At 40.9% G+C, this 27,696-nt stretch overlaps 1 long non-coding RNA gene across 1 annotated transcript in view; it reads right to left on the bottom strand.

Moving 5' to 3' along the window:
- Nucleotides 1-3,725: 3,725 nt before the first annotated feature.
- Nucleotides 3,726-27,696, bottom strand: part of LOC143099155 (uncharacterized) — a 37,035-nt gene continuing 13,064 nt past the window's right edge. Inside the window, exons 4-6 of the long non-coding RNA XR_012981411.1 lie at nucleotides 4,877-4,981; nucleotides 4,313-4,358; nucleotides 3,726-3,802 (exon numbers count right to left, since the gene is read on the bottom strand). This is a non-coding gene — a long non-coding RNA (uncharacterized LOC143099155). The remainder of the gene's footprint in view (nucleotides 3,803-4,312; nucleotides 4,359-4,876; nucleotides 4,982-27,696) is intronic.

The raw sequence follows: 27,696 nt of genomic DNA, 5'->3' as shown, positions 1-27,696 counted from the left end.
GCCCTACAATATCAGTTATGTTTTGATGTGACACTAGTTGAAAGTGTTGATCGCGGATGTCTGCTGAGTTCTATCTTGTCGCCATGGCTACTCCAGCCTATTCTGCTTGGCCCCCTCATTGCTGCTTGCAGCTATATTTATTATTATTATTATTCCGCCATTGAAGTCAATGGCAGCCCATAGAACCGTCTGGTGAAAAGTTGTGAAATTTGGCACACTGATTAGGGACAGTCCCATGATTAATGTCACCAAGTTTCATGATGGCACCTAGAGCACTCTAGCGCCACCAACAGGCCAAAGTTGAGTCACGCAAACATTATGCGTGACTCGGACATCTAACTAAATGCAACAGGCTCATATCGTCCTCGCATTCGCAAAATGAGGACCAGTGTTTTGTCAAATTGCAAATAGCTATTTGTTTTAACGATTTTTTATGATAGTAGCCTACACAAAAAGCACTTCATACTATCTTAATCTTGGAATATGGGGAGGGAAGTGGCGCGTCTGCAGTCAGCCAAATATGAATGTAATTCTGCGGCATAAAGCAGATGTAGGCTATTTGTTTATTGTACAGAAAAATAAAAATGACATGTCAAGCAGTTAATTGACTACATTGAGGTCAAGAAGTAGGGCAAATTAAGACACTGTTTTGATTTGCGTAGTTGCGTTACCCCAAACACTGACAATAACATAGACAGCAAATTAAGATATTTTTTTGTTTTGTGGAGCGGCACCGGTAGGCTATCAAAAGCAGATTTCGATTTTCGCTACCACCGTGTAGTCAAGCCTTAAGCCATACCCAAGTAGCCTTAATCGAGGTAATGTTTAATTACGATTTATTTTGTTATTGAATTCGTAGGCTGGGATTCCTCTCGGTAACAATTACCACTGACAGAGCGATGTACAGTGGCAGAGTGACGCACAGTGGCTGAAAGTGGTACTAAAGCTTCACGCAGCTTCACGCTGCGTAATGCGCGACTGAAGTGGCCATTTGAAAGCGATGCCCACTGTATATTGTGGTGTTTTTATTGTTTAAGCTTCTGTGTTATGTTGTTTTAGGCAGCACAGTCATGCTGATGGGGAACATGAGTCGTGCTGCTGTCTTGTCTTGTCTTGGTTTTGCTTTGGTTATTTGTTATGTTTAGTTTTTGTTTTGCTTGTCTTGTCCTTTTGTTTGTGTAACTTTTATGTTTATTTAGTAGGGAGGTGGCTCTGAGGGAGGTCTAGTCTAAGCACACGTGTGGTGTTTCTGGTGTGTTGCTTATAGCTTTGCTGTGTGCCTTTGCTGTATAACAGGTGAACCTTCTATGATGTTTGCATGATATTTGTGTGGACTCCATAACTGCCACCCTCAGATCTCCACTTCCCAAACTCTGTGTATTAATAAATCTTGCTTTGCTGGAATTCATGTCTCCACCATGTAATTTTGGAACCTGTGAGCGCTGTCTCTGTTTAGAGGTACGATCTCTTAAAGATTCCCTGATGCAGTAGGCCTCAGGGTGGCGTAGTCAGGCTACTGTGATTGGCCCCTTGGCCCTTCCTATATATCACCCTGTTACACAAGCACATGCCAGATTCATATATAAATAATACAAATGTTACATTGTTTTAGCTCTAATGTGGAAACCTTTTTGAAATAGTCAGAGCTCTTGGGAACAGACCAGACCCACAAGGATCGATCATCTTATCATTGGGTCTTGGAGAAGTTTAACACTTAAGTAAAGTATGTAAGAAATATATCAACCTGAAAGTTACATTAAGTAGTGATAAAATATGGCATAATACCCAAAACTCGATTAATTAACAAAACATAAATTAGAAGGATAGAAACACAACGCAGCTTTACTGCTTGGCCTACAGTAAGAGAAGGTAGAAACACTATGGGTGCATTCATAACTGCGTGGCCCCCAGTAAAAAGGGGATGATAATAACAAAAGGTAGAAAAACATTTTTTTGTTCTATGCAGTTATCTGCTTGGCCCCCACTAAAGGTGTTGAACTATGTGTAAGGCAAACACAATGGATGCCAAAGCAACTTTGCATGAAGTGTCAGGGACCTGTCCCTATAAATATACTACATTTAAAAATGAGATTTACTATACGGCTCTAGGTCTGCCACAGACTGTAATTATGGAATTTATTTATGTGTCCAGGATGTAGCTTTGCTTGGCTCCTTTATAAAGGTGATGAATAATAAATAGATGTATAAGTCCATGGTGACAATGTTTGAGAACTATACCCTTACAACTGATAAAACAGATATATGACTAGGGGCTGTATTTTGGACCACCAGCGCATGGCGTAATACTCGTTATTCACCCGCGGAAAGTTGAATTTGTTATTTTGCACGTTTATTTTTTAAGCATTGCGCCCAGGAGTGTGGCAATTAACAACCTAGGGAGGGACCTAGCGAGTTGTCTAAAAATCGCTATCATACACCACCTAAACCTGGTCAGAAGTCAATGGCGAGTTGTTCATATACTATTTTAAGAGCGCATGTCAACAGTCATATTGGCAGGTGCATGCACCATCCTTCTATCATTCATGAAGGCACACCAGCGCACGTCCATGCAAAACATTACAAATTGCACAATTACAATGGGAAACATAATTAGAATAAAGATATTACGAAATACTGTACATCTCATGATGAGTAGTTATTCACCATCATTTGCAAATTGGTGAAGCAGCTGAAGACGCACTGTCACGAGATATAAGCAACTCCTCTGCAGGATAAATGTTGTTTTATTCAGTCATTTGAGCAACATTAGGGTAAGTGTTGCTTTTTCCAGCCTATGTTTTCGATGGTAACCAATTGTCAGTCAATAGTGAAAGGAACTGCATATAACTGTCTTGTCGTTGACTGACTCCTTGGTGAAGTTAGTTTCACTTTGCCAATGAGTTCAAATAATAGACGAGTGCAAATGCATGAAGGCTATGCTAGGTTTTAGTAAAGCATGGTTTAAGAATGACTATTCCATACGGTCTCGCAAGCAGCCTCCTTCAAATGCGCCGTTGAATGCCAAAATACCGATGCATTTATTTGACATATCGCGCGTTGCGCCATTAAAGGGAATGACAGATGTCATTCTCATTGGTTTAAAATGATGTTACGCCCCAAACACACCCATATGACTGATTAAAAGACCTAGTAACACCTTGTTACGCCATGCGCTCCACTTTTGAGAACAAAACCCCTCCCAATGTGAACTGGACATCCTACTAAATTTGAATAGACTTTTGGTGGGAAATTAATTACGGCAGGATTATTACATCTAAAATGTGCAGATTTATATTACGTTAGTGGTTTAATACATTGGTGGGAAGTTATTACGTTGGTGGGTGTTACAATCCTGTGTTCATCCATTCTATCACCCCTTTCAACTGTGAATGAGAAGTCTTTAACACTTTACACTATGAAATGCTAAAATATGTAAACTATTTTAGTGTCTGTACTTCTAACTGCTCACTCAACTTTAACTCACCAGGAATCACTTTTAAAGTAACTGTGTTGTATGTGTCTATGAAGAGGCGGTCAATTCCACAGTAGTATGTTCCGGTATCTGTAGACCTCACTTCAGAGATGGTGACAGTGAACTCCCCAGTCCCATGATCAAACAGGAAGAGTCTTTGCTGAGACTTAAACATCTGAATTGATGAGGTATCATATTTGATGAGGACATCTTCATGTTCACATGGATCTCTGCAGAAATATTTGGAGTTGTCACGTGCCAGTAGATGCGAACATGTAATTCTGACATCTGTTCCCTCTTTTGCAGTGATGTTCATAGATTCCACTACCGCTGTTGAATACACACACACACACACACACACTTATTCTGGTTGGTGCTAATCTCCGGGTGTCAGACAGCATACACTCACATACACACATTGGTCAGCTCGTAGTGCCCAGAGTCAAAACTAAATTTAGCCATTATGGTGCACACTGCTGGGACCGTCTCCCAATGGAGATCAAGTTGGCCCCAGCTTGTTTAAAAATCAATTACAACTTGTTCTACTGCCTTTAATTCATTTGTTGACTTTTGATTTGGGAGTTATAAAGTCATAATTCTGGTGCAGTGAGTAAGTACATTGAAGGGCCGTGTATAATAATCTACTATAGATACATTTGAAGTTTAACTTGCACTTGAACTATCTTAATAAAGGTAAAACACCCACAAATCATGACATATTTAATTTTATTCATGTTACTACCGAAGAGGTTCAGAATTAACACATGAGATCATAGAGAAAGTAAAATGGAAGAACTGTAGGTAAAGAGACGCCAAAATAGGTTAACAAATCTTTCTTACTTGTCCATAACAGCATCAACCAGATAATACGTTTCATATTCACCATCTGTGAGGAAAGTTTAGACAGTTAAAACAAAGTCTTCATGATAGATCATCAGTGGGTTGCTGAATCTCTATGGGTAATTCCATGTGAAATCAACAGATGCCTCCCACCTGACCACCTTGGATTTGATACTTTATCAATAATGATATCATATTCCTAATCCTGTTTTTTGTCTCCTTAATAATAATTGTGATAGCACTTTAAAACAAATTCAGTTTAAAAAAATGTTATTTGCTAGGTTTATTCAAGATATGTGTATGAAATCATTCTGGATCTATAGCCTTGTTAACATTGTCAACCTTGAACACACAACTGCAGGACTCAATTAGGCATGACCAGCAACTGTACATGCCCCCCCGCCAACAAAAAAAATGATGCTATTATACCCAACAACTACTGTGCAAAATTTGCCAGCCAGGCCGTAGCCAGGATTGTTCAATTACCAAGGTCAGGGTTGTCGCTAGAAGAAAAAAAAAACTTCAACTAGAATTGATTTTCGAGGAACTATAAAGTGTGCTTACTCAGATGCAGTTCACCAACAGGAGCAGAGAGTGAAATATGATGCGTTGAACTTGTCTTGATCCAAGGATTCCAGTAGTAGCCTAGCTTATTTTAGAAAACCGGGCCTATGGGTCAAAAGTTATGTGCATTAATACTGGGTCCTCAGTGTCCTGCCGGCGGGGCGGTTACCCCCTCCCCCACCTCCCCCCAACATTCTATGCATCAGATTGTTTTGTAGCATAGTCATAGTATACACCACTTGAAAGCTTGGACTCTTGGGAATCAATACAAATTAACTGATTCAGGGCTTTTCCCAAATCACGGAAGGAACGTCGACACAGCAGTAGATATAGCAGAGAGTAGAATCCATCAGGCAAAAATAAACTCCTGGTGTACTTACAAACTTTTCAATGCCTCGTTTTATGAGTAAAGAACATAGTTGTACTACTGTAGAGGTTTCGTACCATTCAGGGCATTATTAGTGGTGTAATTTACGAGATACTCTATAGGTTCCATAAGCGCCTGCAGAAAGTCATTAGTTTCTGACAGCGCTACTCGACCAGGGTTCAACCAAGGGAAAACAGGTTCTGGGAGGGTGTTTGGCTCAGGGTCATGGTGCAAAGGACCCTAGGGTGAAATTACTCCGAACCATCGCTTTAAAAAAGTTATAACATTATCAATGTAATAAATCACTGATTTAGTGATATTATATCTGTTTTATCAGTTGTTAGTGTATAGGTGTCAACAATGTCACCATGTAAACCATCTCATGACCATAAAACATGGACCCCCCCCCCCCCCCTCTACTTATTATTCATTACCTTTACAAGGAGCCAAGCAAAGCTACATGGACACCCCTTGTGTTTTTTCGTTATTGTTATTACTTGTCGCAAGTAAATTATATAAGAATGTGATTATATTGATAGCAAATGTCATTATAGTGTTATGATTTATCACCCAGAAGAAATAATCTTTTCTGATTGTCTGGTAGGGTGACTATGACGTGGTAAAAAAGTGAATCACCATTCCATATCAATGCTGTTTTGAATGGTAACTACATAACAACCAGAGTAAACAAAATTTAACCTGGAAGCAGGCTTCACAACAATGGAATTAACCCTAAACAAGCTACCCACAGTGTACACAGTGCCAACTGGAGAATAAGTGAAATGGCCTTCATGGTGTCCCAAAATACAGAATGGTTAACTGCGAGTGAATCTCGTTTGCAGCCGTAGAAGAAATGTATACGCCCTGGCTGTCAGTAGACGGAGGAGGAGTGCACAGTCTACGAACACGCGATGCTGCAGCTAAGCGATTTAAAATGGCTCAAAACCACTTTGTATTAAGAAAAGTATTTTCTATGTGTCACGAAAGGCTTCAGAGGGTGGGTTACAGTTAACACGATATACCCAAATTTCAATAGCCACAGAATGGACGTCGTATATGTTTTAGGAATCATTATACATGCTTTAGGCTACTTCAGGCCATGGCCGCCGTCACCCGTATTGCCACGGCAATACTACTTTTCAAAGTAGGCTAGTATTGCCTGGCAATACTATTTTTTATACATGAGGTTACACTAATAAACAATGTCACAAACTGCTGCTGCGCTGCGCTTATCATCTAAGTGTTTTTCCTCATGCATTTATTCTGCTGTCAGTGACTGTCGCGAGAGAAGCGGGGTCTGTGTTGCGTTGCGTTAATTTATTTTCATTGGGCGTGCCCTGCCGTGCCGTCCACATCTCTTCAGCACAGCAGCAGCAATGGCAACTCTTCGTTGAACTTTTAAGTGGTGTTCAATGGTGTTGCTAAGTAGGCAGAGTTCAATCAGATCAACATTGAATTAGTTATTGGATGATATTAAAAAGAATCAGAATTATTTGTGGTTGACCTGGAAATTTCAACTTGGTGATCAAAAAGTTTTGGATTTCATGTTGACCGCGACTTCAGAGCATTGTTACGTTGTGTCAATGTAAAGTTAGCTAGCCTAGTCTAACCAAATTGTCTTACTGTTTGGACAGCAAAGGGAGATTACAGCCTAATAATAGAAACAGCTGCTGGAATTCATTTCTGTGTGGGCCTGAGTTATAATATATGACACAATGTACTACATTTTCATTGTGTGAAATTGTGCACCAGCCTGCACAGCGACAGCAAAGAGAGAAGCGCTGGCTGCACGCGCACGTCACTTGCACGCCCGCGCGTGTCGCGGTCAGGGGGAGGGGGGGCCTTTTTTGATATTGTGCACAGGGGCCCATATTTGTTTAATCCGTCCCTGGTCTTGTGACAAAGTCTCCTGGTTCAGTTGTTTCCAGTTTCATAGAAACGAGGGTGTTACATGTGCAGTAGCATAACAACAAAATCCAACCTAATAACATTAGGCCTAGCAAGGCACTGCGTTGATGTTTCTCCATTTCTTGTTCTCTTCACCTATCAGGCAGCCAGTGACGTTGGAAGTGGGGGTGCCGCCACCCCCAAAACACACTAAGACATTTTCCTTGTAAACATACCCATGGTTACACTAGACAGGCAACTGTGCTCTGTTCCCAGAGCATGCTTTCTCTGTCTATGATCTGCAGGCTTATAGGGCCTCCTCAACGAGGAGATTGTTAGTCCGCGGATAATGTGCTGCAATTGAATGGTAGCCTATGGAAAAGGCGGGCCGAAAGAAAAATAAACTAAACATATTCCTGATTAGAAAATATTTCTTAATTTAGTGTTATCAAATAAAGAGACATGCAATTAGGGGGTAGTGGTGTCAGCGCTCATCCAATCTGCGCATCTGCTGCGCAAGTAAAAGTGAACCACTGGAGATGGCGTGTGCAACAAACAACGTTATTTAAAACAATGAATGAAGCGGGTCTTGCTGTCCATGAAAACAGCATAGAGACTGGCTAGTCTAATCCAAAAATGAAAATAACAGGTCTTTGAATTGTTTTTCATAAGGGTTATAGGTTTTCAGAACAGACAAGTCACATACAATCCACTTGGCTTTTCATAATTAGAGCTGCAGCAGATGTCAAGCAGCTCAGAATTTATCATTACAAACTGTGTTCATAGACATAAACTGTTTGCTTTTGTTTTACTAATGATTAAAAAATAATATAAAAAAAGTCAGTTTGGGTTTTCGAAACACATATTTGAATGGTAGGCTATGGATACATTACTTGGGCTTAGGAAGCAAAACAAATATTAAACCCTACAGCAAGTAGCCTGCCTTGGTAGGGACGTTTGAATCATGTAAATCTGACATCAAATCAACTGAAACACTTCAAAATAAAAGTTCAAATAAATCCCAGAGTTCGCTTTCATTAAGGTTGCATTATTTACCTAATTATGACCGCCGCGCAGCACACTCGTAGAGTTTCTATTTCACATTTGATTCGTAATATCCCCACGGGCCATTTCCTCAGAGTGAGGAGGAATTGTAGCTCTACTGAAGACTTCATGTCCAAAGCGTCTCAACTGGCGCAGCGATTTTCGCAACGGGGATATGCGAAAGAAAACATTGAGAATACTTGGGAGAAGGCGCTTAGTGTTGACCGTTCCTCCCTGTTAAATAAGAAAATTAAGAGTACCCGTAAAACTTCAAATAATCGCCGAGTCCCTAAGAGACGCCTGTCTCTTTTAAACGCCTGGCGTGGCTACAGGTTTGGGTTAAAGTCCGGTCTCCAGTAGAGGCCTGGTCTGTTTTTTAGTTTCAGGTTGTATTTAATCTTCCAAAACCCGTCAGATTGTCTGTTTAAAGATTCTCAATGACACGAAACCGTTACAGAAAGGAGGTTACAGCAGTGTGAATTAGCCTAGTAGAACTAGCCATGTTGCACGTCGTTACAAGCCGTCGCAAAGCATTGTCTGGTCACAGTTGCAAGGTTTTAGAATGTTGCATCAAGTTGCTGCTCATCTCGTTGCGAATCTTGGGTGTGATTTGGGCTTATTAAGTATGGCGCAGACTGCGCACGTTATGATTAGATGGCATTAAAAGACTGTGGTGGGGAAAAGCTAGAGTTCCAAATTGTATAACTTTTTTTTCAATACGTACTATGCCTATATGTCCGACTTCGTCATCGTTCAATTCATCCCTTGTGTTTAAAATTTGCGGATATGCCGATGGTAAGACGAGGCTGAAGTTAGCACCACTTTCATTTCCGCGGGGGAAGACCACTTTCAGATCGATCGCGGGGGAGTTAAGTTTCCGTTCCACCTTAAATAATGCAATTTTCTACCTCGTCCACAAGGGGCCAGTGTTGACCGCAAATCCGCGATAACACAGGCATGTGCCTGTTGCAGATTAACAGGCATTGTTCACAGACGTTCAAAAGCCTGTATATCTTTTTTCTGTTGACTCCACTGCCGAATGTTTTGAGAAATGTTGCCTTTTGTGTTCTATTAAATAATTTGGTAATTTAGAGGGGGGGGGGGGGGGGGGTTATGTAGAGGGTGGCAGATTATGTAGTTTTTTCTTTATTTTCTGTGCTGGATCTTTTGATACATGTTGTGTTATGTTTTTTTCTATGAAACAATTTTGTTCATTTTACACTGGGGGGGGGGGGGGGGGTGGTCTGTAGTTGGTAGCAGATTTTGAAGTTTTTCTACAGTAAATTTATTCCCTACGGCCTACATGTCATTTTGCATCGGACTTTTCAACACATTCTGAAACTACACTCTCTCCTCTTTCCAATGACACCCCACTTGTGAAATTCTATGGTTGAAAATGCCCTTTTTTGCTCCTCTGAAAATATAATATGTATTTGTGAAATTGCAGAATCTCAACACTAGAACAGGGACAGATAGCCCATGAAGGATTTTGCAAGGGATCTTTCACCACATTCTGAAACTACACCTCCTCCCCTTTCCAATGACACCCTACTTGTGAAATTCTATGGTGGAAAATTGGATATTTAGCCCCTCTAAAAACAGTATATATTTTGTGAAATTGCAGAATTTCAGCACTTGAACAGGGACAGATAGCCTATGAAGGATTTTGCAAGGGATATTTCACCACATTCTATATCTACACTTCCTCCCCTTTCCAATGACACCCCACTTGTGAAATTCTATGGTGGAAAATGGCCTCTTTTGCCCCTCTGAAAATATAGTATATATTTTGTGAAATTGATGAATTTCAGCACTTGAACAGCCATACTCATCTCAGGAAGGATTTTGCAAGGGATGTTTCTCCACATTCTGAAGCTACACCCTCTCCTCTTTCCAATGACACCCCCTATATGAAATTCTATCGTTAAAAATGGCCCTTGAAAATAAAATGTATTTGAGAAATGTATTATTTTCAGCACTAGATTTGGTCTAGAAATTTATTTTGGCCTATTTTTCTGATTATACATTTTCAGCACTACATTTGGTCCAAAAGTCATTTGCCACATTTCTGTCATTTTTGGGGCCATTAGTGTTTCTACCTTGTCTTATTGGGGGGCAAGCATTGAAGCTGCATAGGGACCCTATAGGGCTAGTAGGATTTGTTATTATGCTTCTTTCTAGTGCCATGGGAGTCCATGGCAGCACATACAAATGTACATAGTAAAATGCTCAAACTTTGCACACTTATTCTACTCAGGCCACTTATTCACTTCAGGCCACTTTTCACACCTATATGTATCTCCACAATTGGAGATACATATAGGAAGAAACCTTGAGTGGATACAAGACTCAAGGGCCTGACCCATCTGCCTAGGATCAGTTACAGGGCAGTAAGGTCTGTACTGTATACATAATAAATGAATAGGTTAGTTAGGTGTACAGAATAGAACACAACAACCTGAGGTATGTTACAAAGAGTTAAAATGGTTACATAACCAGTATGATGTATGCATGAATCCTATTTAGTGTCAGGAAATTCAAATAGTCCAATGTAGGGCATGTATTGTCCATAGGGATTAGGAATTATCATATGTCAAGTACTGGGTAGCTAGGCTGCACGGGCCAGGAATCCAGACAAGGGGACTGCAATAGGCAATGGTAAGTGTTACGGCCAGCTCGTTCCCAGACCGAAACATAAAGAGGGACACGGACAACAAGGTTCAAACCAAATATATTAATTTATTAAAGTAAAGCACAAGGTTACCAATAGCAAAATGTCTAGGGGGAAATGAATGGGAGTGGTGGCGTGCGTGTATGAGTGTATGGATGTATGGATGCAAAGAAGCTAGTGAAGTAGGCCTAAAGACAAAGAAAGAGAAAGAGATGTAGAGTTGAAAATGAGGGGAGAGAGCAAAGTGTGAGAGAATCAAAGTGAGTGCCTGCAAGAAGTAAGAAAAATGCCTAATCAGAAAGATAGGGAACCCCTAATATAGCCCCACCCTAACCATAGGTGTAATCAATGAGGGTATTAGCCCAACCAAGGCCAGCCCTGCCCGTGCACTGACAGGAGAAGGCCTGAAGGGGCACAGGGTCATCACATAGGGCAGTCATCATAGGGATGGGACTTCAGGTGCGATGAGGGCCAAACAGAAGGATGGCTGATGACTGGTAATAGTTTATCTCACAAGTGAGGTAAGAGGGAAGAAAGAGAGATAAATAGTAGGTATTACTATAAGTCATGATGGTTAGTATTAATAAGTATATCAATGGTATTATATAGTGTTATATTATAGAGACAAAAGGCAAGAGAGGGAGAGAAGAGGGAGTTGAACTTGCCTAGGAGAGAAGAGGGAGTTGAATGGCAAGACAAAGACAAGAGGTAAGAGGGGGAGTTGAGAGAGAGAAAGAAGCAGAGTTGTACGGCGTGACACATGAAAAGTCCATGACAGCGCTATGCTACAGCAGCATACCTAAGGCATGGTGAAGGGTAGTCAGTTGCCACCATGACACGCATGACTAGGGCGCCAGTCACATGAGGACACAGCAGAGGTGGTCCATTCCAATAAAAACCCGGAAGTTCCACACTACACCATACCTAACTATGGGAGGCACTAAAGATGTATGTTTTAAGTCTAGACTTGGAAATAGGGAGGGTGTCTGCTAATAAAATTGATGGAGAGAGTTATTTCCAGAGGAGGGGTGCGCTGTAGCAGAAAGCTCTGCCTCTACTGTTGGGATTACAAGAAGTCTAGTATTCTGTGATCGTAGCAGTCTAGGTGGGTAATATGGTACTAAAAGATCTTTAATATAGGTGCCCAGCCATTTATGGCTTTGTATGTTAGAAGTAATATTTTTAAGTCAATGAGACTTTTAACAGGTAGCCAGTGTAAAGATGCTAGGATGGGGGAATTGTGTTCATATTTTTTGTGAGTGCTTCAGTGTTGACTGACCAGTCCAGTGTATTGTACAGATGTATCCCCAGATACTTGTAAGTGCTTACCACCTCCACATTGACCCCCTCAATGGTAACTGGGAGCAGAGCGGGCTTAGACCTCCGGACATTGCACAAAGTCCTTCACCAGGCTCCTATATTCCTCCTCCTGCCCATCCCTGATACACCCCACAATTGCAGTATCGTCTGAAAATTTCTGCATGTGGCATGACTCTGTGTTGTAGCAGAAGTCAGACATGTACAGGTTGAAAAGGACTGAAGAGAGCACTGCTCCCTGTGGAGCTCCAGTGCTGTTGATCACGGTGTCGGAGAGGCAGTTCTTCAGTCTGACGAATTGTGGCCGCTCTATGAGGTAGTCTGCAATCCAGGATACCAGATGAGCATCCACAATCATCTGCAGGAGTTTTTCACCCAGTCTGAGGGGTTGGATGGTGTTAAAAGCACTGGAGAAGTCAAGGAACATGATACTCACAGCACTCTTCCCCTTGTCCAGAGGAGGGGGGATGAGGGGTATTTGGTGGCTGTAGACTGGTGGCTTGTGAACAGCGTTAGTGTAGTCGCATTGTTCATGATCACGTTGTGGGGGAGGGGTGCATCAGCCTTTGATGGTGGAGGTGCATGTTGCACTGAGAGTGAGGGGTGAAGTGTGAACCGGCAGGCAAGCAAGCAAGAGCAGTGTCTGAATTTAGTTGACTTTGTACTCTGCACAATGACAATAAAGTTGAGTCCAATCTAATCTAATCTATCCCTAGTGACCAAACATCACCAACATTATTGTGTGGCGAATCCATGACCCAAGTCTGGTTTCGGTACGAGAAAGCATTGCCAAGATATGAGCTCATTTCCTGTAACTTTAGTACCTCCTAGTGGTCCAAGGTCACCAAATATATTGTGTGTCCTCGGGATGGGGTCCTAAGTCCATATACCAAGTTTTGTTTCGGTACGCGAAAGCATTGCTGATATATGAGCCTACATCCTGTGATTATAGCGCCCCCACAGTGGTAAAAAGAGTCCACATTTATTGTGTGTTCTTAGGATGGGAAAACATATAAACACAGTGGGTGCCTTGCAGCTTCGATGCTTAGCCCCCAATAATAGGAAAATGTACAAACACAATGGGTGCCTACACTGCTTGGTCCCGAATAATAGGAAAGCGTAAATATACAATTGGGCTTTGCTACTGGCCCCCAAAAAGAAAAGGTAGAAACAGTAATGATGCTTCGCAGCTTCACTGCTTGGCCCCCAAAATGACCGAAATGTGCCAAATGACTTGAGTGATAGGGAGAAAATGTAGTGTTGAAAGCCACAATCAGAATAATAGCTTGAAGGATTTTGAAATTAAAAAAGCCTATTTTCTTGGATGGAATTGCTCATGAAGGAAGTCATTGGAAGAGGACACACTCAACTATTCATATACGGTGGAATTGTTTGCAACAAATCAGTCTTGACCAATAAGGACAAATTTTAGTGTATAAAAACTGCAATGAGAGAAATAGGCCATAGGAGTTCTAATCGAAAACAAAGCCATTTTATGCGATGGGGGTTTCACATGGGGGGTTGTCATTGGAAAGAAGAGCGAGTGTAGTTTCGGAATGTGTTGAAACAGCCGATGCAAAGGACATTATGGGATGTGTGTAGCTGTTCAAGTGCTGAAATTCTGCAATTTCACAAATACATATTATATGTTCTAAGGGGTGGAAAGGTCACATTTCCAGGATAGAATTTCACAAGTGAGGTGTCATTGGAAAGAGGAGAGAGTGTAGTTTCAGAATGTGGTGAAAGATCCCTTGCAAAATCCTTCATGGGACATCAGTCGCTGTTCTAGTGTTGAAATTCTGCAATTTCACAAAATATATACTGTTTTTAGAGGGGCTAAATATACAATTTTCCACCATAGAATTTCACAAGTGGGGTGTCATTGGAAAGGGGAGGAGGTGTAGTTTCAGAATGTGGTGAAACATCCCTTGCAAAATCCTTCATGGGATATCTGTCCCTGTTCAAATGTTGAAATTCTGCAATTTCCACAAATATATACTGTATTTTCAGAGGGGCAAAAAAGGGCATTTTCAACCATAGAATTTCACAAGCGGGGTGTCATTAGAAAGGGGAGGAAGTGTAGTTATAGAATGTGGTGAAATATCCCTTGCAAAATCCTTCATGGGACATCAGTCGCTGTTCTAGTGCTGAAATTCTGCAATTTCCACAAATATATACTGTATTTTCAGAGGGGCAAAAAAGGGCATTTTCAACCATAGAATTTCACAAGTGGGGTGTCATTGGAAAGAGGAGGAAGTGTAGTTTCAGAATGTGGTGAAATATCCCTTGCAAAATCCTTCATGGGCTATCTGTCCCTGTTCAAGTGCTGAAATTCTGCAATTTCAAAAAATATATACTGTTTTTAGAGGGGCTAAATATCCAATTTTCCACCATAGAATTATACAAGTGGGGTGTCATTGGAAAGGGGAGGAGGTGTAGTTTCAGAATGTGGTGAAAGATCCCTTGCAAAATCCTTCATGGGCTATGTGTCCCTGTTCAAGTGTTGAAATTCTGCAATTTCACAAAATATATACTGTATTTTCAGAGGGGCTAAATATGCAATTTTACACCATAGAATTTCACAAGTGGGGTGTCATTGGAAAGGGGAGGAGGTGTAGTTTCAGAATGTGGTGAAAGATCCCTTGCAAAATCCTTCATGGGCTATGTGTCCCTGTTCAAGTGCTGAAATTCTGCAATTTCACAAATACATATTATATTTTCAGAGGGGCTAAATATCCTATTTTCCACCATAGAATTTCACAAGTGGGGTGTCATTGGAAAGGGGAGGAAGTGTAGATATAGAATGTGGTGAAATATCCCTTGCAAAATCCTTCATGGGCTATCTGTCCCTGTTCAAGTGCTGAAATTCTGCAATTTCACAAAATATATACTGTTTTTAGAGGGGCTAAATATCCAATTTTCCACCATAGAATTTCACAAGTGGGGTGTCATTGGAAAGGGGAGGAGGTGTAGTTTCAGAATGTGGTGAAACATCCCTTGCAAAATCTATCATTTGGCTATCTGTCCCTGTTCAAGTGCTGAAATTCTGCAATTTCACAAATACATATTATATTTTCAGAGGGGCTAAATATCCAATTTTCCACCATAGAATTTCACAAGTGGGGTGTCATTGGAAAGGGGAGGAGGTGTAGTTTCAGAATGTGGTGAAATATCCCTTGCAAAATCCTTCATGGGACATCAGTCGCTGTTCTAGTGCTGAAATTCTGCAATTTCCACAAATATATACTGTATTTTCAGAGGGGCAAAAAAGGGCATTTTCAACCATAGAATTTCACTAGTGGGGTGTCATTGGAAAGAGGAGGAAGTGTAGTTTCAGAATGTGGTGAAATATCCCTTGCAAAATCCTTCATGGGCTATCTGTCCCTGTTCAAGTGCTGAAATTCTGCAATTTCAAAAAATATATACTGTTTTTAGAGGGGCTAAATATCCAATTTTCCACCATAGAATTATACAAGTGGGGTGTCATTGGAAAGGGGAGGAGGTGTAGTTTCAGAATGTGGTGAAAGATCGATCCCTTGCAAAATCCTTCATGGGCTATGTGTCCCTGTTCAAGTGTTGAAATTCTGCAATTTCACAAAATATATACTGTATTTTCAGAGGGGCTAAATATGCAATTTTACACCATAGAATTTCACAAGTGGGGTGTCATTGGAAAGGGGAGGAGGTGTAGTTTCAGAATGTGGTGAAAGATCCCTTGCAAAATCCTTCATGGGCTATGTGTCCCTGTTCAAGTGCTGAAATTCTGCAATTTCACAAATACATATTATATTTTCAGAGGGGCTAAATATCCTATTTTCCACCATAGAATTTCACAAGTGGGGTGTCATTGGAAAGGGGAGGAGGTGTAGTTTCAGAATGTGGTGAAAGATCCCTTGCAAAATCCTTCATGGGCTATGTGTCCCTGTTCAAGTGTTGAAATTCTGCAATTTCACAAAATATATACTGTATTTTCAGAGGGGCTAAATATGCAATTTTACACCATAGAATTTCACAAGTGGGGTGTCATTGGAAAGGGGAGGAGGTGTAGTTTCAGAATGTGGTGAAAGATCCCTTGCAAAATCCTTCATGGGCTATGTGTCCCTGTTCAAGTGCTGAAATTCTGCAATTTCACAAATACATATTATATTTTCAGAGGGGCTAAATATCCTATTTTCCACCATAGAATTTCACAAGTGGGGTGTCATTGGAAAGGGGAGGAAGTGTAGATATAGAATGTGGTGAAATATCCCTTGCAAAATCCTTCATGGGCTATCTGTCCCTGTTCAAGTGCTGAAATTCTGCAATTTCACAAAATATATACTGTTTTTAGAGGGGCTAAATATCCAATTTTCCACCATAGAATTTCACAAGTGGGGTGTCATTGGAAAGGGGAGGAGGTGTAGTTTCAGAATGTGGTGAAACATCCCTTGCAAAATCTATCATTTGGCTATCTGTCCCTGTTCAAGTGCTGAAATTCTGCAATTTCACAAATACATATATTTTCAGAGGGGCTAAATATCCAATTTTCCACCATAGAATTTCACAAGTGGGGTGTCATTGGAAAGGGGAGGAGGTGTAGTTTCAGAATGTGGTGAAATATCCCTTGCAAAATCCTTCATGGGACATCAGTCGCTGTTCTAGTGCTGAAATTCTGCAATTTCCACAAATATATACTGTATTTTCAGAGGGGCAAAAAAGGGCATTTTCAACCATAGAATTTCACAAGTGGGGTGTCATTGGAAAGAGGAGGAAGTGTAGTTTCAGAATGTGGTGAAATATCCCTTGCAAATTCCTTCATGGGCTATCTGTCCCTGTTCAAGTGCTGAAATTCTGCAATTTCACAAAATATATACTGTTTTTAGAGGGGCTAAATATCCCATTTTTCACCATAGACTTTCACAAGTGGGATGTCATTGGAAAGAGGAGGAAGTGTAGATATAGAATGTGGTGAAATATCCCTTGCAAAATCCTTCATGGGCTATCTGTCCCTGTTCAAGTGCTGAAATTCTGCAATTTCAAAAAATATATACTGTTTTTAGAGGGGCTAAATATCCAATTTTCCACCATAGAATTATACAAGTGGGGTGTCATTGGAAAGGGGAGGAGGTGTAGTTTCAGAATGTGGTGAAAGATCCCTTGCAAAATCCTTCATGGGCTATGTGTCCCTGTTCAAGTGTTGAAATTCTGCAATTTCACAAAATATATACTGTATTTTCAGAGGGGCTAAATATGCAATTTTACACAATAGAATTTCACAAGTGGGGTGTCATTGGAAAGGGGAGGAGGTGTAGTTTCAGAATGTGGTGAAAGATCCCTTGCAAAATCCTTCATGGGCTATGTGTCCCTGTTCAAGTGCTGAAATTCTGCAATTTCACAAATACATATTATATTTTCAGAGGGGCTAAATATCCTATTTTCCACCATAGAATTTCACAAGTGGGGTGTCATTGGAAAGGGGAGGAAGTGTAGATATAGAATGTGGTGAAATATCCCTTGCAAAATCCTTCATGGGCTATCTGTCCCTGTTCAAGTGCTGAAATTCTGCAATTTCACAAAATATATACTGTTTTTAGAGGGGCTAAATATCCCATTTTTCACCATAGAATTTCACAAGTGGGGTGTCATTGGAAAGAGGAGAGAGTGTAGTTTCAGAATGTGGTGAAATATCCCTTGCAAAATCCTTCATGAGCTATCTGTCCCTGTTCAAGTGTTGACATTCTGCAATTTCACAAAATATATACTGTATTTTCAGAGGGACTAAATATGCAAATTTTCACCATAGAATTTCACAAGTGGGGTGTCATTGGAAAGGGGAGGAGGTGTAGTTTCAGAATGTGGTGAAACATCCCTTGCAAAATCCTTCATGGGCTATCTGTCCCTGTTCAAGTGCTGAAATTCTGTAATTTCACAAAATATATACTGTTTTTAGAGGAGCTAAATATCCAATTTTCCACCATAGAATTATACAAGTGGGGTGTCATTGGAAAGGGGAGGAGGTGTAGTTTCAGAATGTGGTGAAACATCCCTTGCAAAATCCTTCATGGGCTATCTGTCCCTGTTCAAGTGCTGAAATTCTGCAATTTCACAAAATATATACTGTTTTTAGAGGGGCTAAATATCCCATTTTTCACCATAGACTTTCACAAGTGGGATGTCATTGGAAAGAGGAGGAAGTGTAGATATAGAATGTGGTGAAATATCCCTTGCAAAATCCTTCATGGGCTATCTGTCCCTGTTCAAGTGCTGAAATTCTGCAATTTCACAAATACATATTATATTTTCAGAGGGGCTAAATATCCAATTTTCCACCATAGAATTTCACAAGTGGGGTGTCATTGGAAAGGGGAGGAAGTGTAGATATAGAATGTGGTGACAGATCCCTTGCAAAATCCTTCATGGGCTATCTGTCCCTGTTCAAGTGCTGAAATTCTGCAATTTCACAAAATATATACTGTTTTTAGAGGGGCTAAATATCCAATTTTCCACCATAGAATTTCACAAGTAAGGGTGTCATTGGAAAGGGGATGAGGTGTAGTTTCAGAATGTGGTGAAAGATCCCTTGCAAAATCCTTCATGGGCTATGTGTCCCTGTTCAAGTGTTGAAATTCTGCAATTTCACAAAATATATACTGTATTTTCAGAGGGACTAAATATGCAAATTTTCACCATAGAATTTCACAAGTGGGGTGTCATTGGAAAGGGGAGGAGGTGTAGTTTCAGAATGTGGTGAAACATCCCTTGCAAAATCCTTCATGGGCTATCTGTCCCTGTTCAAGTGCTGAAATTCTGCAATTTCACAAAATATATACTGTTTTTAGAGGGGCTAAATATCCCATTTTTCACCATAGAATTTCACAAGTGGGGTGTCATTGGAAAGAGGAGGAAGTGTAGATATAGAATGTGGTGACATATCCCTTGCAAAATCCTTCATGGGCTATCTGTCCCTGTTCAAGTGCTGAAATTCTGCAATTTCACAAATACATATTATATTTTCAGAGGGGCTAAATATCCAATTTTCCACCATAGAATTTCACAAGTGGGGTGTCATTGGAAAGGGGAGTAAGTGTAGATATAGAATGTGGTGAAATATCCCTTCCAAAATCCTTCATGGGCTATCTGTCCCTGTTCAAGTGCTGAAATTCTGCAATTTCACAAAATATATACTGTTTTTAGAGGGGCTAAATATCCAATTTTCCACCATAGAATTATACAAGTGGGGTGTCATTGGAAAGGGGAGGAGGTGTAGATTCAGAATGTGGTGAAAGATCCCTTGCAAAATCCTTCATGGGCTATGTGTCCCTGTTCAAGTGTTGAAATTCTGCAATTTCACAAAATATATACTGTATTTTCAGAGGGGCTAAATATGCAATTTTTCACCATAGAATTTCACAAGTGGGGTGTCATTGGAAAGGGGAGGAGGTGTAGTTTCAGAATGTGGTGAAACATCCCTTGCAAAATCTATCATTTGGCTATCTGTCCCTGTTCAAGTGCTGAAATTCTGCAATTTCACAAAATATATACTGTTTTTAGAGGGGCTAAATATCCAATTTTCCACCATAGAATTATACAAGTGGGGTGTCATTGGAAAGGGGAGGAGGTGTAGATTCAGAATGTGGTGAAATATCCCTTGCAAAATCCTTCATGGGCTATCTGTCCCTGTTCAAGTGCTGAAATTCTGCAATTTCACAAATACATATTATATTTTCAGAGGGGCTAAATATCCAATTTTCCACCATAGAATTTCACAAGTGGGGTTAGGGTTATTGGAAAGGGGAGGAGGTGTAGTTTCAGAATGTGTTGAAAGATCCCTTGCAAAATCCTTCATGGGCTATGTGTCCCTGTTCAAGTGTTGACATTCTGCAATTTCACAAAATATATACTGTATTTTCAGAGGGACTAAATATGCAAATTTTCACCATAGAATTTCACAAGTGGGGTGTCATTGGAAAGAGGAGGAAGTGTAGATATAGAATGTGGTGACATATCCCTTGCAAAATCCTTCATGGGCTATCTGTCCCTGTTCAAGTGCTGAAATTCTGCAATTTCACAAATACATATTATATTTTCAGAGGGGCTAAATATCCAATTTTCCACCATAGAATTTCACAAGTGGGGTGTCATTGGAAAGGGGAGTAAGTGTAGATATAGAATGTGGTGAAATATCCCTTGCAAAATCCTTCATGGGCTATCTGTCCCTGTTCAAGTGCTGAAATTCTGCAATTTCACAAAATATATACTGTTTTTAGAGGGGCTAAATATCCAATTTTCCACCATAGAATTATACAAGTGGGGTGTCATTGGAAAGGGGAGGAGGTGTAGTTTCAGAATGTGGTGAAAGATCCCTTGCAAAATCCTTCATGGGCTATGTGTCCCTGTTCAAGTGTTGAAATTCTGCAATTTCACAAAATATATACTGTATTTTCAGAGGGGCTAAATATGCAATTTTTCACCATAGAATTTCACAAGTGGGGTGTCATTGGAAAGGGGAGTAAGTGCAGATATAGAATGTGGTGAAATATCCCTTGCAAAATCCTTCATGGGCTATCTGTCCCTGTTCAAGTGCTGAAATTCTGCAATTTCACAAAATATATACTGTTTTTAGAGGGGCTAAATATCCAATTTTCCACCATAGAATTATACAAGTGGGGTGTCATTGGAAAGGGGAGGAGGTGTAGTTTCAGAATGTGGTGAAACATCCCTTGCAAAATCCTTCATAGGCTATCTGTCCCTGTTCTAGTGTTGAGATTCTGCAATTTCACAAATACATATTATATTTTCAGAGGGGCAAAAAAGGGCATTTTCAACCATAGAATTTCACAAGTGGGGTGTCATTGGAAAGAGGAGAGAGTGTAGTTTCAGAATGTGTTGAAAAGTCCGATGCAAAATGACATGTAGGCCGTAGGGAATACATTTACTGTAGAAAAACTTCAAAATCTGCTACCAACTACATACCACCACCCCCCCCCCCCCCGCCCCCCAGTGTACAATGAACAAATTTGTTTAATAGAAAAAAAACATAACACAACATGTATCAAAAGATCCAGCACAGAAAATAAAGAAAAAACTACATAATCTGCCACCCTCTACATAACCCCCCCCCCCTCTCTAAATTACCAAATTATTTAATAGAACACAAAAGGCAACATTTCTCAAAACATTCGGCAGTGGAGTCAACAGAAAAAAGATATACAGGCATTTGAACGTCTGTGAACAATGCCTGTTCATCTGCAACAGGCACATGCCTGTGTTATCGCGGATTTGCGGTCAACGCTGGCCCCTTGTGGACGAGGTAGAAAATTGCATTATTTAAGGTGGAACGGAAACTTAAAGGAACACGCCACCCAATGTCAGTAGTAATATATGTTCTTACCTTAACTTTCACGAGTTGAGTCATACCTCTCCCGTGTCCGTATGTGCACTCAAACGCTCTGGTGCGCGGCTGGACTGTGTTAGCATGTTGCTATGCTAGCGGGCTTTGACGGCAACTAAGCGTAGAAGTAATAAAAAACATCCACGTTTTACCGACTTAAATACAGTTGCACGAGTAGTTGATAGAAATGCTACGGCCATGCAACATGAAACGTGGCGATTTTCCAAGCGAATAAACCGGAGAACTACAATGTGTGGCGCAATAGCACTTGGGAGTACTTCGACCTAGCGTAGTAGTATTGTTAACACCTAATTGTAGATCCTATCCACCACAGAGTTTAGAATCCATGCTGGATCGACCCTCAGCCTCTCCCTCCCCTCTGAGCGAGAGAGAGGCACACACACTAGAAATGCGCTGATGGGCTATTATTTCAACCATAACTGCATAGCAAAACTTATCATCCGTCAGCCATCTATCAGCACCAAAGTTTTTTGACCAATTTTCGAAACCACACCCGCCCACCATCCGCTGGTTGTTTTAATGTAGGCTATGGGTGATGCAGCGCTGCTGACGTGAGGCTAGAAAGCACTTGCCTGTTCTAGAAACTGATCTAATGCAGCAAATATATTAAAAGGCTAAAGTCGTACATTGGCTATGTTGTAGCCTATCCCCAGAATATCAGCAGCAAACTCAGTCTCTGTCTCGCAAAACAGTCTCCAAATAAAACGCACATCGGCCTGTTGCCTATTCTGCCAGCTTGTGACAATATATCGTCCAAAATGCTTGCTTGCATTGCATTCTCCACATTTTTAGCTAAATTTTCATGTACCACATCAGCATTTTTGTTCAGTGAATCTTTTGTAAATTGCTTTACAATAGCGTCGGGCCCTTGTCAGCAGCCTTCGGCTTGCCTCTTGCCACTATACTCCTTGTCTTCCGATGTCATTTCTGAGTCATCTACAGATGTTTACACACATTCACCTCCCTAAATAGAACCAACTTGACGTTGACTTCAACCTGTGTTATATCCTAGATGAGACTGCCTGGGTTATTTTGTTTCGATATTAGCCTATATATAAAACACATAATTGTAGCCTACCATTCAGGGAATAGGCATTTAAAAGAGAGACAGAGAGCAGCTGATATGACTCAGAAATGACATCGGGCGATGGCAGTGCGAGATGTTCAGAACGTAAGAGCTACAACTTCTACAAACTCAATAACATCCAGCGGAAAAAGAAGGTACGAAAAATAGTCGGAAAACTTAGATGTGTAGGCAAGCAAGCAAGTTTTGCGGTTTTTACTAAAAATGTGAACATGCACGTTGTGCGGTGGACTTTCAGAATGAATGGAGTCGGAGTTTCTTTAATATCGAGGCGTCATATTTGTCCGATGGCCTGCTATAAAATGCTGTCTGTCTGAAAAAGACGCGCTCGTGCAGTCAAAATGAATGGGAGTCTTCAGAACAGGCTTGTCAGTCACCCTGACATAACAGTGTGTAAAGTAGCCTATAATGACTTGTTATTTTATCAAGGATTTCTTTTTTTTTGCAAAAAATAAAGTACAATAGGCATTAATTAGTAGGCCAGGAGCATGTTGAAATTATGTGGCAAATTGCGTTTTTTATTACAATGATAAAATTGTAAAAGGACGTGACTGAAGCTGAGGCAAGCCAGGCAATACGCCTATAGGCCCGACGGTAGCCTAATTGTAAAGCAATTTACAAAAGATTCACTGAACAAAAATGCTGATGTGGTACATGAAAATTTAGCTAAAAATGTGGAGAATGCAATGCAATCAAGCATGTTGGATGATATATTGTCACAAGCTGGCAGAATAGGCAACAGGCCGATGTGCGTTTTATTTGGAGACTGTTTTGCGAGACAGAGACTGAGTTTGCTGCTGATATTCTGGGGATAGGCTACAACATAGCCAATGTACGACTTTAGCCTTTTCATATATTTGCTGCATTAGATCAGTCTTTCTAGAACAGGCAAGGGCTTTCTAGCCTCACGTCAGCAGCGCTGCATCACCCATAGCCTACATTAAAACAACCAGCGGATGGTGGGCGGGTGTGGTTTCGAAAATTGGTCAAAAAACTTTGGTGCTGATAGATGGCTGACGGATGATAAGTTTTGCTATGCAGTTATGGTTGAAATAATAGCCCATCAGCGCATTTCTAGTGTGTGTGCCTCTCTCTCGCTCAGAGGGGAGGGAGAGGCTGAGGGTCGATCCAGCATGGATTCTAAACTCTGTGGTGGATAGGATCTACAATTAGGTGTTAACAATACTACTACGCTAGGTCGAAGTACTCCCAAGTGCTATTGCGCCACACATTGTAGTTCTCCGGTTTATTCGCTTAGAAAATCGCCACGTTTCATGTTGCATGGCCGTAGCATTTCTATCAACTACTCGTGCAACTGTATTTAAGTCGGTAAAACGTGGATGTTTTTGATTACTTCTACGCTTAGTTGCCGTCAAAGCCCGCTAGCATAGCAACATGCTAACACAGTCCAGCCGCGCACCAGAGCGTTTGAGTGCACGTACGAACACGGGAGAGGTATGACTCAACTCGTGAAAGTTAAGGTAAGAACATATATTACTACTGACATTGGGTGGCGTGTTCCTTTAACTCCCCCGCGATCTGAAAGTGGTCTTCCCCCGCGGAAATGAAAGTGGTGCTAACTTCAGCCTTGTGATGGTAAGCTTGTTTTTATGCTGGCAACAAAACCAGAACGGTTCGCGAACGTTAGCCTATTCTTTATTCTAAATGCCATGGCGATAAAGAGAAAGAAGTCAGAAAAGGAATTTACCTAGACTAGGCTATATCAGAGCCCGTCTACGGACATTCTCTGGCTATATAACCTACTGAAATAGGTTAATGATGTAAAGTCAAGTGCGCTTCTATGCGCGCACAGTTTTTATTGATGAGTCGGAGTGGCAAGTGCTGCGCATAGTTGCAGTGGAATGTGGCTGCCCAGGGCATTTTAAAACTTCTCACTCTTAGACCTACTCATACACGGCGGTGAAATGGCGTATTTAGCTGTCTAAATTCGAATCATGCTGGGGTCAAAAATATGTTCCGCGCGCCTGGAAGTAGGCTATGATTTGAATGTAGACTGTTGTCAAATTTGGCAAATACGGTTATATAGCATATGGTTCATGCTCTCTCATGCTGTTTCATTCGTGCCGAAAAGGAGGGAGAATGAAACATTAAGCATGTTCCACTTTTGCATAAATAATTCCTAAACAGTTTTGGTCAGGGCTGATAATGCAACTGTATTTGACAAAGGACCGATATAGGCTATTTGCTAGTGACAAAATATGAGCTTTCAGTGTGATACGATCTCTATGTAGATTACGTTTAATTAAAATGTGTTTCATCTGTTCTGGCTATCCCCGCTATTTGGATCTTACTGTATCTCACTCAATGAACAACATCTCAACACTAAATGAATGATGATCCGTAATTGTCATCAGATAGCCTAGTCATATAGGTAGACATTCAGTGTGTTTGAAATAATTAATTCGATAATATTTTCCATCTTTGCAGAGAAAAAGTTTTGTGTAAAGGGAATTAAAGGCCTGTCTCATATAGACGCCTGTCTCTAATACTAGCAGGTGCAGTTTGGCGATTTGGGAAAATAAAAGCCCGGGCTATTATTTGGAGTTTTACGGTAAATCAAATCCTAAAATCTGCTTCTCTACCCGCTATTCGCCAATGACGGGGAGAATAAAACACATTGTAAAAAAGCATTGGCATATCCTCCAGAGTGACCCGGCCTTAAAATACATCTGTGCGGAGCCACCTAGATTTGTCTTCAAACGGCGCCCTATTCGAGACCGGTTGGTCCATTCCGATATGAAATTTTCGCCTCCCACGACCTGGCTTTCCAATCCACCGCTGGGATTCTACAAATACGGTAATTGTGCCCAGTGTTCTAACTCTACCAATTATAAAGATTTTTCACATCCCCGGACGGGTAAATCTTATTCTATTGATTCTTTTATTAATTGTAATATCACACATGTAATTTACTTATTAAAATGCCCATGTGGTCTGGTATACATTGGACAGACAAAACGTCAATTAAAAATTAGAATATCAGAGCACAAAACAGCAATGTGCACTAAAAATACCACTTATGCCATGGCAAGACAGTATATGCAGGCAAATCATGGATCTCCAGCTTCATTGAAATTTTGGGGGATAGAAAAAATCAATACACCCTCCAGAGGCGGAGACATGATCAAAAAACTCTTATGTAGGGAGGCGTTTTGGATATTTACCCTTAACACACTTGAACCTCATGGCTTAAATGAGGAACTAAATTTGTTGTGCTTTCTGTAGGTCTATGTGCTTAGTTTGATAACTTATGAACATTTTGCACTTGTTCTTAATGACTTAATACCAGTGTTGGGAGTAATGTGTTACTGTAATTCCACTACTTTTAGTGGTAACGAGCATGTAACGAAGTATTTTTGTAAATCAAGTAACGCAATTACAATTACTGAAATTTCAAAGAGTTAGTTATTTGCGTTACTCTGTTGATCTTGAATGAACAACTGCAGACAAGATGACAGATGCACATTTGCTGCTTCTGATCTAACGTCTCCCGACATTAGCTGTTTCCAGCGATTGTGTTTCATTTTTAGATTGCAGATGCATTCTTTACAGTTAATAGGAGCCTCCTCGCATTCCTCCTTATTTCGTATTTATGCTAAAACACACACGAGTGCATTAGGCTACAATTTAAATGGGGATCTTAAAAGCCTTTTCCCTTTCGTTTCCATCTCGTAAGCTCCACTACAGTAAAAGCGCATTGTTGTTTATTTTATCTCTGCTCTTTTTCACCTATTGCGCAAAAGCTTCGTTATATCAATTTCTCATTCTTACAACATAGCCACGCCACAACACCAATAGGCCTACATACAGTAGCCTATATATAGCCTTGGCACACACAAGCACACGTTTAACTCGAGAGGAAAATGCAGATTTCACTTACCAGCCTACCGTACATGCTACAGCGACTTGAGTTATTTGCACAGTATGTTAATGTGGCAAGTGGTAGGTTAGCTCTCTAATAGTAATGTCGACTACGCCATCTGAGGCCCTGCCCCTCAGAATATTCAAATCAAATGGACTATAACTTGGTACATGAAGCCCAACCAGGCAACACAGGTTCGTGGTCACAGAAAACCAGAGGCGTGGTTCCAAAAATAAACTGTCTTTATTAACAAATATTAAAAACATACAGGGAGGGAGTTCTCTCCAGACAGTCAGACTTTTTGCCACTAAGGCGCTGACACAAGTGGCCTACAAGGCCTGGACACACACACACACACACCAGAGTGTGATCATTAGAGTACTGGCTGAGGAGGGATGGGAGGAGCCAGGAACAGGGCTGGAGCTTACCCAGGGCTGGAGAGTATATCAGAGGGAGGGTCTACAGACACACCACACGTGAACATGTCAATAGTAAAATTCTCAAACGCACCACAGCAATAACGGTGAAGGGACGCCACCCCCTCGAAATAACCAGCCACCCCAGTTGGCCTGCAGCTCCGGTCCAGCAAAAGAGGAAAATCAAAGGAAAAGCCAATACTCCCAATACAAACACTGCACAGTATATGCACTCACAAAGGTGTCGTGAACATCGTATTTTATACAATATGGCCTAATGCTGGACGAGAGCGTCCGGTATACAGTTATTCTCCCGTGTGTAAGTTAAAATGTATACAAACATACAATAAACAAAACATGTAAAATCGACCATCACAACTTAGGTGAAACAAAACAAAACAGCAGCGTTCGGAACTCGAAACAAGATGCCTTGATGTTGCCGCTCCTTGTGTTACCGCAAGCTCTGCTACACGAAAAAGATACAATTAAAAACCCACGCAAGCTACATATTATTTTGAAGACAGTTAAAATGACATACCAATCAGCTGAGGTCGGCTATGAGGCCCATGTTCAGCAGCCGACAGCAATCCTAAAACCCCCAAAGTTTGTGTTAGCTATACTAGCCTACATCATATAGGAAACGTTACTACTCACGCAATGCCACGATAACCTACCGGAATGTCACTGGATGCATGCAGTGAGCGGGAGGCCAAAAGAGCACAAGGGATCCCGCGGTGAAGGCAGGAGTCAGGTGGACAAC

This window comes from Alosa pseudoharengus, unplaced genomic scaffold (genome assembly GCF_046254945.1).
Source record: "Alosa pseudoharengus isolate Yale_2024_CS ecotype anadromous, Long Island Sound unplaced genomic scaffold, YU_APseudo_1.1 YU_APseudo_1.1_scf_25, whole genome shotgun sequence".
Classification (NCBI taxonomy): domain Eukaryota; kingdom Metazoa; phylum Chordata; class Actinopteri; order Clupeiformes; family Clupeidae; genus Alosa; species Alosa pseudoharengus.
Note: the sequence above shows the minus strand (reverse complement) of the source record. Positions and strands in the feature narration are given on the sequence as shown.